Source organism: Bubalus bubalis, chromosome 22, assembly GCF_019923935.1.
Source record: "Bubalus bubalis isolate 160015118507 breed Murrah chromosome 22, NDDB_SH_1, whole genome shotgun sequence".
NCBI classification, from domain to species: domain Eukaryota; kingdom Metazoa; phylum Chordata; class Mammalia; order Artiodactyla; family Bovidae; genus Bubalus; species Bubalus bubalis.
In genome coordinates, this window is record NC_059178.1 from 55,979,079 (window position 1) to 55,996,583 (window position 17,505).

Here is a 17,505-nt window from a genome sequence, read left to right on the forward strand (position 1 = left end):
GAGTACATCATGAGAAACTTTGGGCTGGATGAAGAACAAGCTGGAATCAAGATTGCTGGGAGCAATATCAATAACCTTAGATATGCAGATAACACCACCCTTATGGCAGAAAGTGAAGAACAACTAAAGAGTCTCTTGATGAAACTGAAAGAGGAGATTGAAAAAGTTGGCTTAAAGTTCAACATTCAGAAAACTAAGATCATGGCATCTGGTCCCATCACTTCATGGCAAATAGATGGGGAAACAGTGGAAATAGTGGCAAATTTTATTTTTTTGGGGGGGTTCCAAAATCACTGCAGATGGTGATTGAACCATGAAATTAAAAGACACTTCCTCCTTGGAAGGAAGGTTATGACCTAGACAGCATATTCAAAAGCAGAGACATTACTTTGCCAACAAAGGTCCATCTAGTCAAAGGTATGGTTTTCCCAGTAGTCATATACGGATGTAGGAGTTGGACTATAAAGAAAGCTGAGCACCGAAGAATTGATGCTTTTGAACTGTGGTGTTGGAGAAGACTCTTGAGAGTCACTTGGACTGCAAGGAGATCCAATCAGTCCATCCCAATGGAGATCAGTCCTGAGTGTTCTTTTGAAGGACTGATATTGAAGCTGAAACGCCAATACTTTGGCCACCTGATGCAAAGAACTGACTCACTGGAAAAGACCCTGATGCTGGGAAAGATTGAAGGCAGCAGGAGAAGGGGATGACAGAGGATAAGATGGTTGGATGGCATCACAGAGTCAATGGACATGGGGTTTGAGTAAACTCCAGGAGTTGATGATTGACAAGGAGGCCTGGCATGCTGCAGTCCATGGGGTTGCAAAGATTCAGAAATGATTGAACGACTGAACTGAACTGATCACAATATTTTAAATCAACTATGCTATGCTATGCTAAGTCACTTCAGTCGTGTTCGACTCTGTGCAACCCCATAGACGGCAGCCCACCAGGCTCCCCCGTCCCTGGGATTCTCCAGGCAAGAACACTGGAGTGGGTTGCCATTTCCTTCTCCAATGCATGAAAGTGAAAAGTGAAAGTGAAGTCGCTCAGTCATGTCCGACTCTTAGCGACCCCATGGATTGCAGCCTAACAGGCTTCTCCATCCATGGGATTTTCCAAGCAAGAGTACTGGAGTGGGGTGCCATTGCCTTCTCAGTAAATCAACTATACCAAAATATAAAAAAAAAAAAAATTAAAACAGTAATACAAAAAGACTTCTTGAATGTAAAAGAGAGAGGAAAAAAAAAAAAAAAAAAAAAAAAAAAAACCCTCACAAGCTGACACCACTTCACACTTATTGAATACCTAAAACTAAATATCTTATGATACAAATGCTGTAGAATTCATGGGCAACTAAACTCTTAAAATAGGTTATTGGGAATACAAAATGATGCAGTCAGTTAGAAAGTTTGGAAGGTTCTTAAATATTTAAACATAGACTCACCATGTGACTCACTCCTAGACATTTACCCAACAGAGATTAAAACATATGTTCATACATAAAAACTGTACTTTTTTTTAGTTCTCTGTGCATAGTCTCCCTGAAATAGGAACAACCCACTGACACCGGCAACTCCACTGACAACTCCTTGGATCAAAACGTGTCAGTGGATCAAAACGTGATTCATCTATATGATGTAATACTATATCCAAAGATAATATCAAGCCACACACACAACAACATAGACACACTTCAGATGCAAAATGCTAGCGGAAAATGTCAGATTAAAATCACCACAAACTATATGCTTCCACTTATAATTTAGAAAAGGCAAAACTACATGAACAGAGAACAAATCAATGTTTTTCTAGATCTAGGGGAAAAGGGAAGTGGCAAATGCAAAGGGGCATGAGACAGCTTTGGGGGTATAAAAATGTTCCTAATCCTGACTGTGTTGGTGGTCACATGGTGTAGTTTGTAACAACCTAGAGAACTAAACATTAAAATGAATCTGACTCTATGTGAATTAAGAAATTTAATTTTCAATGAAACTTAATTTTAATTTAAAATTTTAAAAAAAAGCAACTTTGATACTCACCCCTAACCCTACCATTGAATGAACAACATAGTAGGAGACAGTTAGAGGAAAAGTCATAACTTCAGGAGAAATTATTACTCAATCTAGGCTCTTTGTTGCCTTGTTTATCTGTGTGTTTAATCATACATATATACATACATTACTTGATAACAGAGTCTCAATATAATGAGCCAGGAATGAGATAATGTACCAGGATGCATTTTTAAGTGAAAGAGCTCTGATTTCTCCTAGACATATTAGGCGATTCCTCTCACCGTAATCAACTAAAAAATTAGGCAACATAGATAACAAGCTTTTAGTTAGTTCAGTCACTCAGTCGTGTCCGACTCTTTGTGACCCCATGAATCACAGCACGCCAGGCCTCCCTGTCCATCACCAACTCCCGGAGTTCACTCAGACTCATGTCCATCGAGTCAGCGATGCCATCCAGCCATCTCATCCTCTGTTGTCCCCTTCTCTTCCTGCCTCCAATTGCTTCCAGCATCAGTGTCTTTTCCAATGAGTCAACTCTTCACACGAGGTGGCCAAAGTACTGGAGTTTTAGCTTTAGCATCATTTCTTCCAAAGAAATCCCAGGACTGATCTCCTTCAGAATGGACTGGTTGGATCTCCTTGCAGTCCAAGGGACTCTCAAGAGTCTTCTCCAACACCACAGTTCAAAAGCAGCAGTTCTTCGGCGCTCAGTCTTCTTCACAGTCCAACTCTCACATCCATACATGACCACAGGAAAAACCACAGCCTTGACTAGATGAACCTTTGTTGGCAAAGTAATGTCTCTGCTTTTGAATATGCTGTCTAGGTTGGTCATAACTTTCCTTCCAAGGAGTAAGCGTCTTTTAATTTCATGGCCACCGTCACCATATGCAGTGGTTTTGGAGCCCCAAAAAATAAAGTCTGACACTGTTTCCTCTGTTTTCCCATCTATTTCCCATGAAGTGATGGGGCCAGATGTCATGATCTTCGTTTTCTGAATGTTGAGCTTTAAGCGAACTTTTTCACTCCCCACTTTCACTTTCATCAAGAGGCTTTGTAGTTCCTCTTCACTTTCTGCCATAAGGGTGGTGTCATCTGCATATCTAAGGTTATTGATATTTCTCCCAGCAGTCTTGATTCCAGCTTGTGTTTCTTCCAGTCCAGCGTTTCTCATGATGTACTCTGCGTATAAGTTAAATAAGCAGGGTGACAATATACAGCCTTGACGTACTCCTTTTCCTATTTGGAACCAGTCTGTTGTTCCATGTCCAGCTCTAACTGTTGCTTCCTGACCTGCATACAAGTTTCTCAAGAGGCAGATCAGGTGGTCTGGTATTCCCATCTCTTTCAGAATTGTCCACAGTTTATTGTGATCCACACAGTCAAAGGCTTTGGCATAGTCAATAAAGCAGAAATAGATGTTTTTCTGGAACTCTCTTGCTTTTTCCATGATCCAGCAGAGGTTGGCAATTTGATCTCTGGTTCCTCTGCCTTTTCTAAAACCAGCTTGAATATCTGGAAGTTCACAGTTCACGTATTGCTGAAGCCTGGCTTGGAGAATTTTGAGCATTACTTTACTAGCATGTGAGATGAGTGCAATTGTGTGGTAGTTTGAGCATTCTTTGGCATTTCCTTTCTTTGGGATTGGAATGAAAACTGACCTTTTCCAGTCCTGTGGCCACTGCTGAGTTTTCCAAATTTGCTGGCATATTGAGTGCAGTGCTTTCACAGCATCATCTTTAGCTATGGCTAATATCAGCCCAGGCAGCAATGCTTGGAAGAATTTTACTCTTTCTGCCTCAGAACAATCTCCTAACCAGATGCACAGAGGTTGGATTGGGTGAGCAGAGCACAGGAGCTGATGCTGAGAAGAGAAGGCAGAAATCAAGGTTCAGATCCACTGGAGTATGTGTGGTGCTTAGCTATGTAGAAAAAGAATGTGGGCGGGGTGGGGGGGTGGGGGTTCCCTTTAGATTCTTGGCTACAGGCTGAGGTCTAAGTGAGCAGAGCAGAACCTCTAAGGACTCATCAGGCAGCACCTAACAGGCATTCAAAAAGAGTGAGGATGCTTGAAATTGAGCATCACTTGTTAAGCCACTTAGTGGATGCTGGTTCACTGGCCCTTCCGTATTGAAAAGATGCTCCTTACTATAATACATTGTTGATGCCTTGACACACACCTGGAACACTGAGCTGCTGTATTCATAATTAAAACTGAGAAATTTCAAATTACTTATCACTCTATTTAAATTATTAAAATAGACTGAATAGAAGTGCAAACAACACAATTTTATGAAAATAACTGCTTTCCAAAACAAAGCTTAATAGTGGTCTTGTTTTATATTTTTCCAAATAACTTAAATGTCCAGCTAAATAGAAGTCAGCTGGATTCTCAGAACTGCTTTCTTTATCTACTCTGATCAGATATATTGTTTGGTAGAAGTATATGATGAAAAATATGGATTCACACTGCTGTGTGGTTTTAAAGGGAGAAACATTCTTATCCTTCCCTATTATCTTTGCAATTCTTCTTTGGCTCTACATTCCAAATGGAAAATCTTTTTTTTTTTTTCCTCTAATAGAGACTATTTGCAAAGGGCAAGCTCTGACCATATCGATATCGATGAATTGATATTTTCCCCATGGCTGGTTTTGTAACATGAGTAGGCATCTCTCATTTATCAAACATAGTTGCAGTGAATTATGGAGATCTTGCAAACGTTGACACATTTCATTATACAATGTTAAAACAAACTACATTCTCAATGGATCTCATGAGAAGCATTTTAAGTTTTGGAAAAATGTCACATCTCTGGTTGAAGATTAAAGTTTTCCCAAACATCCTCTCCCTTTTTTGTTCCAAATAACTCAAATTATGTAATTAAAAGCAAATACTGTCAGTTTTTTCTTTGGAGTGACAGACCCGACTCAGTTGGTTCATTGTTTAGAAACTCTCTGCAAAATACGCAAGTTTGAATAGATGTAATTTGTTTTTCAGTCATTCTCAAGTTGTCTTGTGGTCCATGAAAATGGCATGCCTGGTTCAGTTTTAAACTTAGCCTCCTCGTGCTTTCCCTCTAAAAACGTCACTCTTCAGAATTCAGCACAACTGCTCTACACGTCATATATTGCCATACCGAAAATTCATAATCATATTCAAAGTTTCAGGATTTAATAAAACTAGTGACTTGTGCTGCTTGAGCCAGGACATTCACAAATAAAATTGTCTTTGTAAAAAAATTCAAGTGTACAGATTCGAAATATACTTACTAGCACACTTTGGTGTCACTAGTTTAACTGATCTTAAGGTAGTATCAGATCAACGATTGATTTTGCACATTTTTATAAATGACATTAGGAAAAAAGCGAAAAACATTTACACACATTATGTTTATGAAAATGAGTTTACATTTACAGATGCCCTGAAAGCATATTTGAAGAAGGAAATGCCAACCCACCCTGGTATTGCCTGGAGAATCCCATGGGGTAACAAAGGGTCCGACATGCCTGAGTAACAAACACTTCATTTCACAGTATATTAGAGACCTCAAAAGTCAGCAGACTGAATATGAGAACAGATCCATTAAAAAACTACTTAAGGGAGGAGGTCCTAACATGGCAGAGGAATAGGATGGGAAGACCACTTTCTCCCCCACAAATTAATTCATCAAAAGAACATTTGAACGGCAAGCAAATTCCACATAACAACTTGGCAGAGGACATCAGGCAACCAGAAAAGCAGCCCTTTGTCTTCAAAAGGAGATAGGACAAAATATAAAATATAAAAAGAGAGACAAAAGAGGTAGGGACAGAGATCCATCCCAGGAAGGGAGTCTTAAAAAAGAGAGAAGTTTCCAAACACCAGGAAACACTCTTTCTGGTGGGTCTGTGGCGAGCCTTGGAATATCAGAGGGCAAAATAACCAGGAGGAAAAATAAATAAATAATTAAAACCCACAGATTACCTACTTAACAGCAACTCCCAGCTGTGCAACAGCCCAGATGCTCCATCCCCCACTAGCAAGTGAGGGAGGGCCAAGGAGGAGCAGGAGGCATTGATTATAATAAGGACAGGGCCTGAATGCCCTGAGGGCAAGCTGAGGGAACTAGCTTGAGATAGCAACCCAGATAGCAGTGGGATAGCTACAGGAAAAGCCCTAACATAAGACACCACCAGGCAGGCTCACAGAACAAAGGCCTGAGCAGAGCTGGTGGTGTCTTCAGTTCGATCAGTTCAGTCGCTCAGTCATGTCCAACTTTTTGCGACCCCATGAATTGCAGCACGCCAGGCCTCTCTGTCCATCACCAACTCCCGGAGTTCACTCAGACTCAACGTCCATCGGGTCAGTGATACTATGCAGCCATCTCATCCTCTGTCGTCCCCTTCTCCTCCTGCCCCCAATCCCTCCCAGCATCAGAGTCCCAATGAGTCAACTCTTCGCATGAGGTGGCCAAAGTACTGGAGTTTCAGCTTTAGCATCATTCCTTCCAAAGAAATCCCAGGGCTGATCTCCTTCAGAATGGACTGGTTGGATCTCCTTGCAGTCCAAGGGACTCTCAAGAGTCTTCTCCAACACCACAGTTCAAAAGCAGCAGTTCTTCGGCGCTCAGCCTTCTTCACAGTCCAACTCTCACATCCATACATGACCACAGAAAAAACCATAGCCTTGACTAGACGAACCTTTGTTGGCAAAGTAATGTCTCTGGTTTTGAATATGCTATCTAGGTTGGTCATAACTTTCTTTCCAAGGAGTAAGCATCTTTTAATTTCATGGCTGCATTCACCATCTGCAGTGAATTTGGAGCCACCAAAAATAAAGTCTAACACTGTTTCCACTGTTTCTCCATCTATTTCCCATGAAGTCATGGGACCAGATGCCATGATCTTCGTTTTATGAATGTTGAGCTTTAAGCCAACTTTTTCACTCCCCACTTTCACTTTCATCAAGAGGCTTTGTAGTTCCTCTTCACTTTCTGCCATAAGGGTGGTGTCATCTGCATATTTGAGGTTATTGATATTTCTCCTGGCAATCTTGATTCCAGCTTGTGCTTCTTCCAGTCCAGCGTTTCTCATGATGTACTCTGCATATAAGTTAAATAAGCAGGGTGACAATATACAGCCTTGACGTACTCCTTTTCCTATTTGGAACCAGTCTGTTGTTCCATATCCAGTTCTAACTGTTGCTTCCTGACCTGCATACAGATTTCTCAAGAGGCAGGTCAGGTGGTCTGATATTCCCATCTCTTTCAGAATTTTCCACAGTTTATTGTGATCCACATAGTCAAAGGCTTTGGCATAGTCAATAAAGCAGAAATAGATGTTTTTCTGGAACTCTCTTGCTTCTTCTATGATACTGTAGATGTTGGCAATTTGATCTCTGGTTCTTCTGCCTTTTCTAAATCCAGCTTGACCATCAGGAAGTTCATGGTCACGTATTGCTGAAGCCTAGCTTGGAGAATTTTGAGCATTACTTTACTAGCATGTGGGATGAGTGCAATTGTGTGGTAGTTTGGGCATTCTTTGGCATTTCCTTTCTTTGGGATTGGAATGAAAACTGACCTTTTCCAGTCCTGTGGCCACTGCTGAGTTTTCCAAATTTGCTGGCATATTGAGTGCAGCACTTTCACAGCATCATCTTTCAGGATTTGAAAGAGCTCAACTGGAATTCCATCACCTTCACTAGCTTTGTTCATAGTGATGCTTTCTAAGGCCCACTTGACTTCACTTTCCAGGATGTCTGGCTCTAGGTGAGTGATCACACCATCATGATTATCTGGGTCATGAAGATCTTTTTTGTACAGTTCTTCTGTGTATTCTTGCCACCTTTTCTTAATATCTTCTGCTTCTGTTAGGTCCATAGCATTTCTGTTCTTTATTGAGCCCATCTTTGATTGAAATGTTCCCTTGGTATATCTAATTTTCTTGAAGAGGTCCCTAGTCTTTCCCATTCTGTTGTTTTCCTCTATTTCTTTGCATTGATCGCTGAGAAAGGCTTTCTTATCTCTTCTTGCTATTCTTTGGAACTCTGTATTCAGATGCTTATATGTTTCCTTTTCTCCTTTGCTTTTTGCTTCTCTTCTTTTCACAGCTATTTGTAAGGCCTCCCCAGTCAGCCATTTTGCTTTTTTGCATTTCTTTTCCATGGGGATGGTCTTGATCCCTGTCTCCTGTACAATGTCAGGAACCTCATTCCATAGTTCATCAGGCACTCTATCTATCAGATCTAGGCCCTTAAATCTATTTCTTCTTCCACTGTATAATCATAAGGGATTTTATTTAGGTCATACCTGAATGGTCTAGTGTCAGTGGTGTCTTGTTGCTGCTGCTGCTGTTAAGTCACCTCAGTCGTGCCCGACTCTGTGCGACCCCATAGACGGCAGCCCACCAGGCCGCACCGTCCCTGGGATTCTCCAGGCAAGAACATTGGAGTGGGTTGCCATTTCCTTCTCCAGTGCATGAAAGCGAAAAGTGAAAGTGAAGTCGCTCAGTTGTATCTGACTCTTAGCGACCCCATGGACTGCAGCCTACCAGGCTCCTCCATCCATGGGATTTTTCCAGGCAATTGTACTGGAGTGGGTTGCCATTGTTTTAGGTTAGGGCTTTTCCTGTAGCTATCCCACAGCTATCTGTGTTGCTATCTTAAGGTAGTTTCCTCAGATTACCCTCAGGGAATTCAGGCCCTGTCCCTCTCATGAGCAATGCTGCCCACTCCTCCCTGTCCTTCCCCTGCTTGCTAGTTGGGGGTGGGAGCATCTGGGCTGTTGTGCAGCTGGGAGTTGCTGTTAGGTAGGTAATCTGTGGGTTTTAATTATTTATTTATTTTTCCTCCCGGTTGTTTTGCCCTCTGAGATTCCAAGGCACACCCCTGTGGCTCAGGCCCTAAGCATCTGCTTACAATGTGGGAGACTGGGGTTCGAAACCTGGGTCATGAAGTTTCCCTGGAGAAGGAAGTGGCAACACACTCCAGTATTCTTGCCTGGAAAATCCCATGGATGGAGGAGCCCAGTAGGCTATAGTCCATAGGGTTGCAAAGAGTCGGACACGCCTGAGCCACTTCAGTTCACTTCAAGATATCACCAGGCATGCTCACAGAACAAAGGACTGAGCAGAGCTAGCTGGCTGCGGACCGGCCCATCCCCCACCAGAGACAGGCAGGTGAGGGCAGCTAGAGCCAGAAGAGGGCAATCGTGGTCCCAGAGAGGCATCCTATACAAAACTGGAAGCAGACTTCCTTGCTAACCAAGACTTCTTGGGATTCTGGACAGCCGACATCTGCTGGGAGGGTCACAGCCAGAGATCAGCTTCCCAGAAGAGACACAAGGTGCCCCCGTTGTACACCCAGAAAACCTAGTGGCTGGGACGGGGGAGGGGATAAGTTGCAGCCTTCAACTGGGGGTGACTACACTCGCCAAGGAACTGGTCACCTGAGCTGCTCGGACCTGGGACAGGCGCAAAACGCAGGCCCAACCAAGTCTGTGCCATTGTGGAGTACCAGAGAATCTGAACCTGAACGGCTTACTCCTGGGAAGTGCATGCAAACCAGGGCCTGCAGCAGACAGTTCCCATCAGAGCAACCTAGAGTCTGAGCAGTGTAGACTGGGAAAGCACACACGCCGTGAGTGGGGGCAAACCCAGTGTGGCTGAATCACTGTAAGCACACGCCAGTGATATTTGTTTGCAGTGTTCCTCCCTCCCCAAAGCACGACGGAACAAGTGAGCCTAAAAAAAAAAAAAAAAAAAAAAAATTGACCACCATCACACTCCTTGTGTTACGGCAGAAATTAGACACTGAAGAGACCAGCAAACAGAAGAAGCTAAAATAAGCAGAGAGAACCACTTGGGAAGTGACAGGTGCAATAGATTAAAATCATGTAGTTAGCACCAATTACATAGGAAGGGGTCTCTAGACTGTAAGAAGTACAAGCCAGACCAAGGAACTATCTGAAAATGAATTGACACCACACTGTCTGCAACAGCTCCAGAGAAAGTCTTAGATACATTTTTACTATTATCATTTTTTAAATTAAAAGAAAAAAAATTTTTTTGCTTTATTTTATTTAATCTTTTTTTGGTTTAAGTCCATATCACTCCTTTTTTTTTTTAATTATACTTTATTTTTAAACTTTACATAACTGTATTAGTTTTGCCAAATATCAAAATGAATCTGCCACAGGTATACATGTGTTCCCCAACCTGAACCCTCCTCCCTCCTCCCTCCCCATTCCATCCCTCTGGGTCGTCCCAGTGCACCAGCCCCAAGCATCCAGTATCGTGCATCGAACCTGGACTGGCAACTCGTTTCATACATGATATTTTACATGTTTCAATGCCATTCTCCCAAATCTTCCCACCCTCTCCCTCTCTCTCAGAGTCCATAAGACTGTTCTATACATCAGTGTCTCTTTTGCTGTCTCGTACACAGGGTTATTGTTACCATCTTTCTAAATTCCATATATATGCGTTAGTATACTGTATTGGTGTTTTTCTTTCTGGCTTACCTCACTCTGTATAATAGGCTCCAGTTTCATCCACCTCATTAGAACTGATTCAAATGTATTCTTTTTAATGGCTGAATAATACTCCATTGTGTATATGTACCACAGCTTTCTTATCCATTCATCTGCTGATGGACATCTAGGTTGCTTCCATATCCTGGCTATTATAAACAGTGCTGCAATGAACATTGGGGTACACGTGTCTCTTTCCCTTCTGGTTTCCTCAGTGTGTATGCCCAGCAGTGGGATTGCTGGATCATAAGGCAGGTCTATTTCCAGTTTTTTAAGGAATCTCCACACTGTTTTCCATAGTGGCTGTACTAGTTTGCATTCCCACCAACAGTGTAAGAGGGTTCCCTTTTCTCCACACCCTCTCCAGCATTTATTACTTGTAGACTTTTGGATCGCAGCCATTCTGACTGGTGTGAAATGGTACCTCATAGTGGTTTTGATTTGCATTTCTCTGATAATGAGTGATGTTGAGCATCTTTTCATGTGTTTGTTAGCCATCTGTATGTCTTCTTTGGAGAAATGTCTATTTGGTTCTTTGGCCCATTTTTTGATTGGGTCATTTATTTTTCTGGAGTTGAGCTGTAGGAGTTGCTTGTATATTCTCGAGATTAGTTGTTTGTCAGTTTCTTCATTTGCTATTATCTTCTCCCATTCTGAAGGCTGTCTTTTCACCTTGCTAATAGTTTCCTTTGATGTGCAGAAGCTTTTAAGGTTAATTAGGTCCCATTGGTTTATTTTTGCTTTTATTTCCAATATTCTGGGAGGTGGGTCATAGAGGATCCTGCTGTGATGTATGTCAGAGAGTGTTTTGCCTATGTTCTCCTCTAGGAGTTTTATAGTTTCTGGTCTTACGTTGAGATCTTTAATCCATTTTGAGTTTATTTTTGTGTATGGTGTTAGAAAGTGTTCTAGTTTCATTCTTTTACAAGTGGTTGACCAGAGTTCCCAGCACCACTTGTTAAAGAGATTGTCTTTAATCCATTGTATATTCTTGCCTCCTTTGTCAAAGATAAGGTGTCCATATGTGCGTGGATTACTCTCTGGGCTTTCTATTTTGTTCCATTGATCTATATTTCTGTCTTTGTGCCAGTACCATACTGTCTTGATAACTGTGGCTTTGTAGTAGAGCCTGAAGTCAGGTAGGTTGATTCCTCCAGTTCCATTCTTCTTTCTCAAGATCGCTTTGGCTATTCGAGGTTTTTTGTATTTCCATACAAATTGTGAAATTATTTGTTCTAGCTCTGTGAAGAATGCTGTTGGTAGCTTGATAGGGATTGCATTGAATCTATAGATTGCTTTGGGTAGTATACTCATTTTCACTATATTGATTCTTCCAATCCATGAACATGGTATATTTCTCCATCTGTTAGTGTCCTCTTTGATTTCTTTCACCAGTGTTTTATAGTTTTCTATATATAGGTCTTTAGATTCTTTAGGTAGATATATTCCTAAGTATTTTATTCTTTCCATTGCAATGGTGAATGGAATTGTTTCCTTAATTTATCTTTCTGTTTTCTCATTATTAGTGTATAGGAATGCAAGGGATTTCTGTGTGTTGATTTTATATCCTGCAACTTTACTATAGTCATTGATTAGTTCTAGTAATTTTCTGGTGGAGTCTTTAGGGTTTTATATGTAGAGGATACTGTCATCTGCAAACAGTGAGAGCTTTACTTCTTCTTTTCCAATTTGGATTCCTTTTATTTCTTTTTCTGCTCTGATTGCTGTGGCCAAAACTTCCAAAACTATGTTGAACAGTAATGGTGAAAGTGGGCATCCTTGTCTTGTTCCTGACTTTTGAGGAAATGCTTTCAATTTTTCAACATTGAGGATAATGTTTGCTGTGGGTTTGTCATATATAGCTTTTATTATGTTGAGGTATGTTCCTTCTATTCCTGCTTTCTGGAGAGTTTTGATCATAAATGGATGTTGAATTTTGTCAAAGGCTTTCTCTGCATCTATTGAGATAATCATATGGTTTTTATTTTTCAAGTTGTTAATGTGGTGTATTACATTGACTGATTTGCGGATATTGAAGAATCCTTGCATCCCTGGGATAAAGCCCACTTGGTCATGGTGTATGATCTTTTTAATGTGTTGTTGGATTCTGATTGCTAGAATTTTGTTAAGGATTTTTGCATCTATGTTCATCAGTGATATTGGCCTGTAGTTTTCTTTTTTTGTGGGATCTTTGTCAGGTTTTGGTATTAGGGTGATGGTGGCCTCATAGAATGAGTTTGGAAGTTTACCATCCTCTGCAATTTTCTGGAAGAGTTTGAGCAGGATAGGTGTTAGCTCTTCTCTAAATTTTTGGTAGAATTCAGCTGTGAAGCCGTCTGGACCTGGGCTTTTGTTTGCCGGAAGATTTTTTATTACAGTTTCAATTTCCGTGCTTGTGATGGGTCTGTTAAGATTTTCTATTTCTTCCTGGTCGAGTTTTGGAAAGTTGTACTTTTCTAAGAAATTGTCCATTTCTTCCTCGTTGTCCATTTTATTGGCATATAATTGTTGATAGTAGTCTCTTATGATCCTTTGTATTTCTGTGTTGTCTGTTGTGATCTCTCCATTTTCATTTCTAATTTTATTGATTTGATTTTTCTCCCTTTGTTTCTTGATGAGTCTGGCTAATGGTTTGTCAATTTTATTTATCCTTTCAAAGAACCAGCTTTTGGTTTTGTTGATTTTTGCTATGGTCTCTTTTGTTTCTTTTGCATTTATTTCTGCTCTAATTTTTAAGATATCTTTCCTTCTACTAACCCTGGGGTTCTTCATTTCTTCCTTTTCTAGTTGCTTTAGGTGTAGAGTTAGGTTATTTATTTGACTTTTTTCTTGTTTCTTGAGGTGTGCCTGTATTGCTATGAACTTTCCCCTTAGGACTGCTTTTACCATGTCCCACAGGTTTTGGGTTGTTGTGTTTTCATTTTCATTCGTTTCTATGCAAATTTTGATTTCTTTTTTGATTTCTTCTGTGATTTGTTGGTTATTCAGCAGCGTGTTGTTCAGCCTCCATATATTGGATTTTTTAATAGTTTTTCTCCTGTAATTGAGATCTAATCTTACTGCACTGTGGTCAGAAAAGATGCTTGGAATGATTTCTATTTTTTTGAATTTACCAAGGCTAGCTTTATGGCCCAGGATGTGATCTATCCTGGAGAAGGTTCCATGTGCACTTGAGAAGAAGGTGAAATTCATTGTTTTGGGATGAAATGTCCTATAGATATCAATTAGGTCTAACTGGTCTATTGTATTGTTTACAGTTTGTGTTTCCTTGTTAATTTTCTGTTTAGTTGATCTATCCATAGGTGTGAGTGGGGTGTTAAAGTCTCCCACTATTATTGTGTTATTGTTAATTTCTTCTTTCATACTTGTTAGCATTTGTCTTACATACTGCGGTGCTCCCGTGTTGGGTGCATATATATTTATAATTGTTATATCTTCTTCTTGGATTGATCCTTTGATCATTATGTAGTGACCATCTTTGTCTCTTTTCACAGCCTTTGTTTTAAAGTCTATTTTATCTGATATGAGTATTGCTACTCCTGCTTTCTTTTGGTCCCTATTTGCATGGAAAATCTTTTTCCAGCCCTTCACTTTCAGTCTGTATGTGTCCCCTGTTTTGAGGTGGGTCTCTTGTAGACAACATATGTAGGGGTCTTGTTTTTGTATCCATTCAGCCAGTCTTTGTCTTTTGGTTGGGGCATTCAACCCATTTACGTTTAAGGTAATTACTGATAAGTATGACCCCATTGCCATTTACTTTATTGTTTTGGGTTCGAATTTATACACAATTTTTGTGTTTCCTGTCTAGAGAATATCCTTTAGTATTTGTTGGAGAGCTGGTTTGGTGGTGCAGAATTCTCTCAGCTTTTGCTTGTCTGAAAAGCTTTTGATTTCTCCTTCACACTTGAATGAGATCCTTGCTGGGTACAATAATCTGGGCTGTAGGTTATTTTCTTTCATCATTTTAAGTATGTCTTGCCATTCCCTCCTGGCTTGAAGAGTTTCTATTGAAAGATCAGCTGTTATCCTTATGGGTATTCCCTTGTGTGTTATTTGTTGTTTTTCCCTTGCTGCTTTTAATATTTGTTCTTTGTGTTTGATCTTTGTTAATTTGATTACTATGTGTCTTGGGGTGTTTCGCCTTGGGTTTATCCTGTTTGGGACTCTCTGAGTTTCTTGGACTTGGGTGATTATTTCCTTCCCCATTTTAGGGAAGTTTTCAACTATTATCTCCTCAAGTATTTTCTCATGGTCTTTCTTTTTGTCTTCTTCTTCTGGGACCCCTATGATTCGAATGTTGTAGCGTTTAATATTGTCCTGGAGGTCTCTGAGATTGTCCTCATTTCTTTTAATTCGTTTTTCTTTTGTCCTCTCTGATTCATTTATTTCTACCATTCTATCTTCTAATTCACTAATCCTATCTTCTGCCTCTGTTATTCTACTATTTGTTGCCTTCAGAGTGTTTTTAATTTCACTTATTGCATTATTCATTATATATTGACTCTTTTTTATTTCTTCTAAGTCCTTGTTAAACCTTTCTTGCATCTTCTCAATCTTTGCCTCCAGGCTATTTATCTGTGATTCCATTTTAATTTCAAGATTTTGGATCAATTTCACTATCATTATTCGGAATTCTTTATTAGGTAGATTCCCTATCTCTTCCTCTTTTGTTTGGTTTGGTGGGCATTTATCCTATTCCTTTATCTGCTGGCTATTCCTCTGTCTCTTCATCTTGTTTAAATTGCTGAGTTTGGGGTGTCCTTCCTGTATTCTGGCAGTTTGTGGAGTTCTCTTTATTGTGGCGTTTCCTCGCTGTGTGTGGGTTTGTACAGGTGGCTTGTCAAGGTTTCCTGGTTAGGGAAGCTTGTGTCGATGTTCTGGTGGATGGAGCTGTATTTCTTCTCTCTGGAGTATAATGAAATGTCCAGTAATGAGTTATGAGATGTCTATGGTTTTGGGGTGACTTTGGGCAGCCTGTATCTTGAAGCTCAGAGCTGTGTTCCTTTGTTGCTGGAGAATTTGCTTGGTATGTCTTGCCCTGGAACTTGTTGGCCCTTGTGTGGTGCTTGGTTTCAGTGTCAGTATGGAGGCGTTTGATGAGCTCCTGTCAATTAATGTTCCTTGGAGTCAGGAGTTCCCTGTAGTCAGGGTTTGGACTTAAGCCTCCTACTTCCAGTTATTGGTCTTATTTTTACAGTAGTTTCAAAACTTCTCCTTCTGTACAGCACCACTGATAAAACATCTACGTTAAAGATGAAAAGTTTCTCTACTGTGAGGGTCACTCAGAGAGGTTCACAGCGTTACATGGAGAAGAGAAGAGGGAGGAGGGAGTTAGAGGTGACCCAAATGAGATGAGGTGGAATCAATAGTGGAGAGAGTGGGCTAGCCAGTAGTCACTTCCTTATGTGTACTCCACAACTGGACCACTCAGAGATGTTCATGGAGTTATACAGAGAAGAGAAGGAGGCAGGAGACAGAGGTGGCCAGAAGGATAAAAGGGGGAAATGAAAAGGAGGGAGACAGATCCAGCCAGTAATCAGTTCCCTAAGTGTTCTCCACCGTCTGGAACACACAGAAATTCACAGAGTTGGGTAGAGTAGAGAGGGGTTAGGGAGGAGATACAGGTGACCTGGTGGAGAAAATGGAGAGTCCAAAGGGAGAGAGAGCAGTCAAGCCAGTAATCTCGTACCCTAGTGAAAAATGGGTCCTGAAGATTGAGTTCTTAAAGGTACAAAATTGGTAACAAATATATAAAAGCAAAAATTAAAAATCTAGAGTACAGTTTGGAATTTCAAAAATGCGATGTTAATGAAAAGAAGAAGGAAAAGAAAGAGAGAAAAAACGAACAAAGAAAAACAAACAAGGTCGTGAAAATTATAAAGAAACTACAGGTACAAAATTGATAACTAATACCAAAAAGCAAAAATTAAAAATCTAGAGTAGAGTTTGGAATTTCAAAAATACAACATTAAAAAAAAAAGAAGAATAAAAATAAAGAGAGAAAACAAACGAACCAACAAAAACAATGTCGCAAAAATTATAAAGAAAATACAGGTACAAAATTGATATCAAATACCAAAAAGCATAAATTAAAAATCTTGAGTAGAGTTTGGAATTACAGATATACGATGTTATATAAAAGAAGAAGAGAAAGAAACAGAGGGAAAAAAAGAAAAAAAAGTCACAGAAATTATAAAAAAAACTATAGGTACAAAATTGATAACATATACCAAAAGGCTAAAATTAAAAATCTAGAGTAGAGTTTGGAATTTCAAAAATACAATGTTAAAAAGAAAAGAAGAAGAAGAAAAATAAAGAGAGAAAACAAACAAACCAACAAAAACAATGTTGCAAAAATTGTAAAGAAAATACAGGTACAAAATTGATATCAAATACCAAAAAGCATAAATTAAAAACCTTGAGTAGAGTTTGGAATTGCAGATATACAATGTTATATAAAAGAAGAAGAGAAAGAAACAGAGGGAAAAAAAAGTCACAGAAATTATGAAAAAAACTATAGGTACAAAATTGATAACATATACCAAAAGGCTAAAATTAAAAATCTAGAGTAGAGTTTGGAATTTCAAAAATACAATGTTAAAGAAAAGAAGAAAAAGAAAAAAGGAAAAAAAAAAAAACACGGTCAAAAAATTATAAAATATATATATGAAGTTTGCTGAAGAAGAAAAAAATAGGGTCTTTTTTTTTTTTTTGCAAAGTAATAGTTATAAAAGTGAAAATTAAAGGACAATAGAGGACTTAAAATTTTTTTTTTAATAAAAAATAAAGAAAGAAAGATTGATCGTAAAAATAGTAAAAATATATCTAGGTCTTTCTCTGGTTTTGTTGTGAGTATTGTGGGTTCAGTTCATTTTTGGCAGTTCCTTAGTCCGACTTATATTTCTCAAGATCTATAGGCCCCTTCCTATGTAATCCGTAGTAACCACAGGGTTTTAATCTATGGCCTGTAGCTTCCAAGGCGT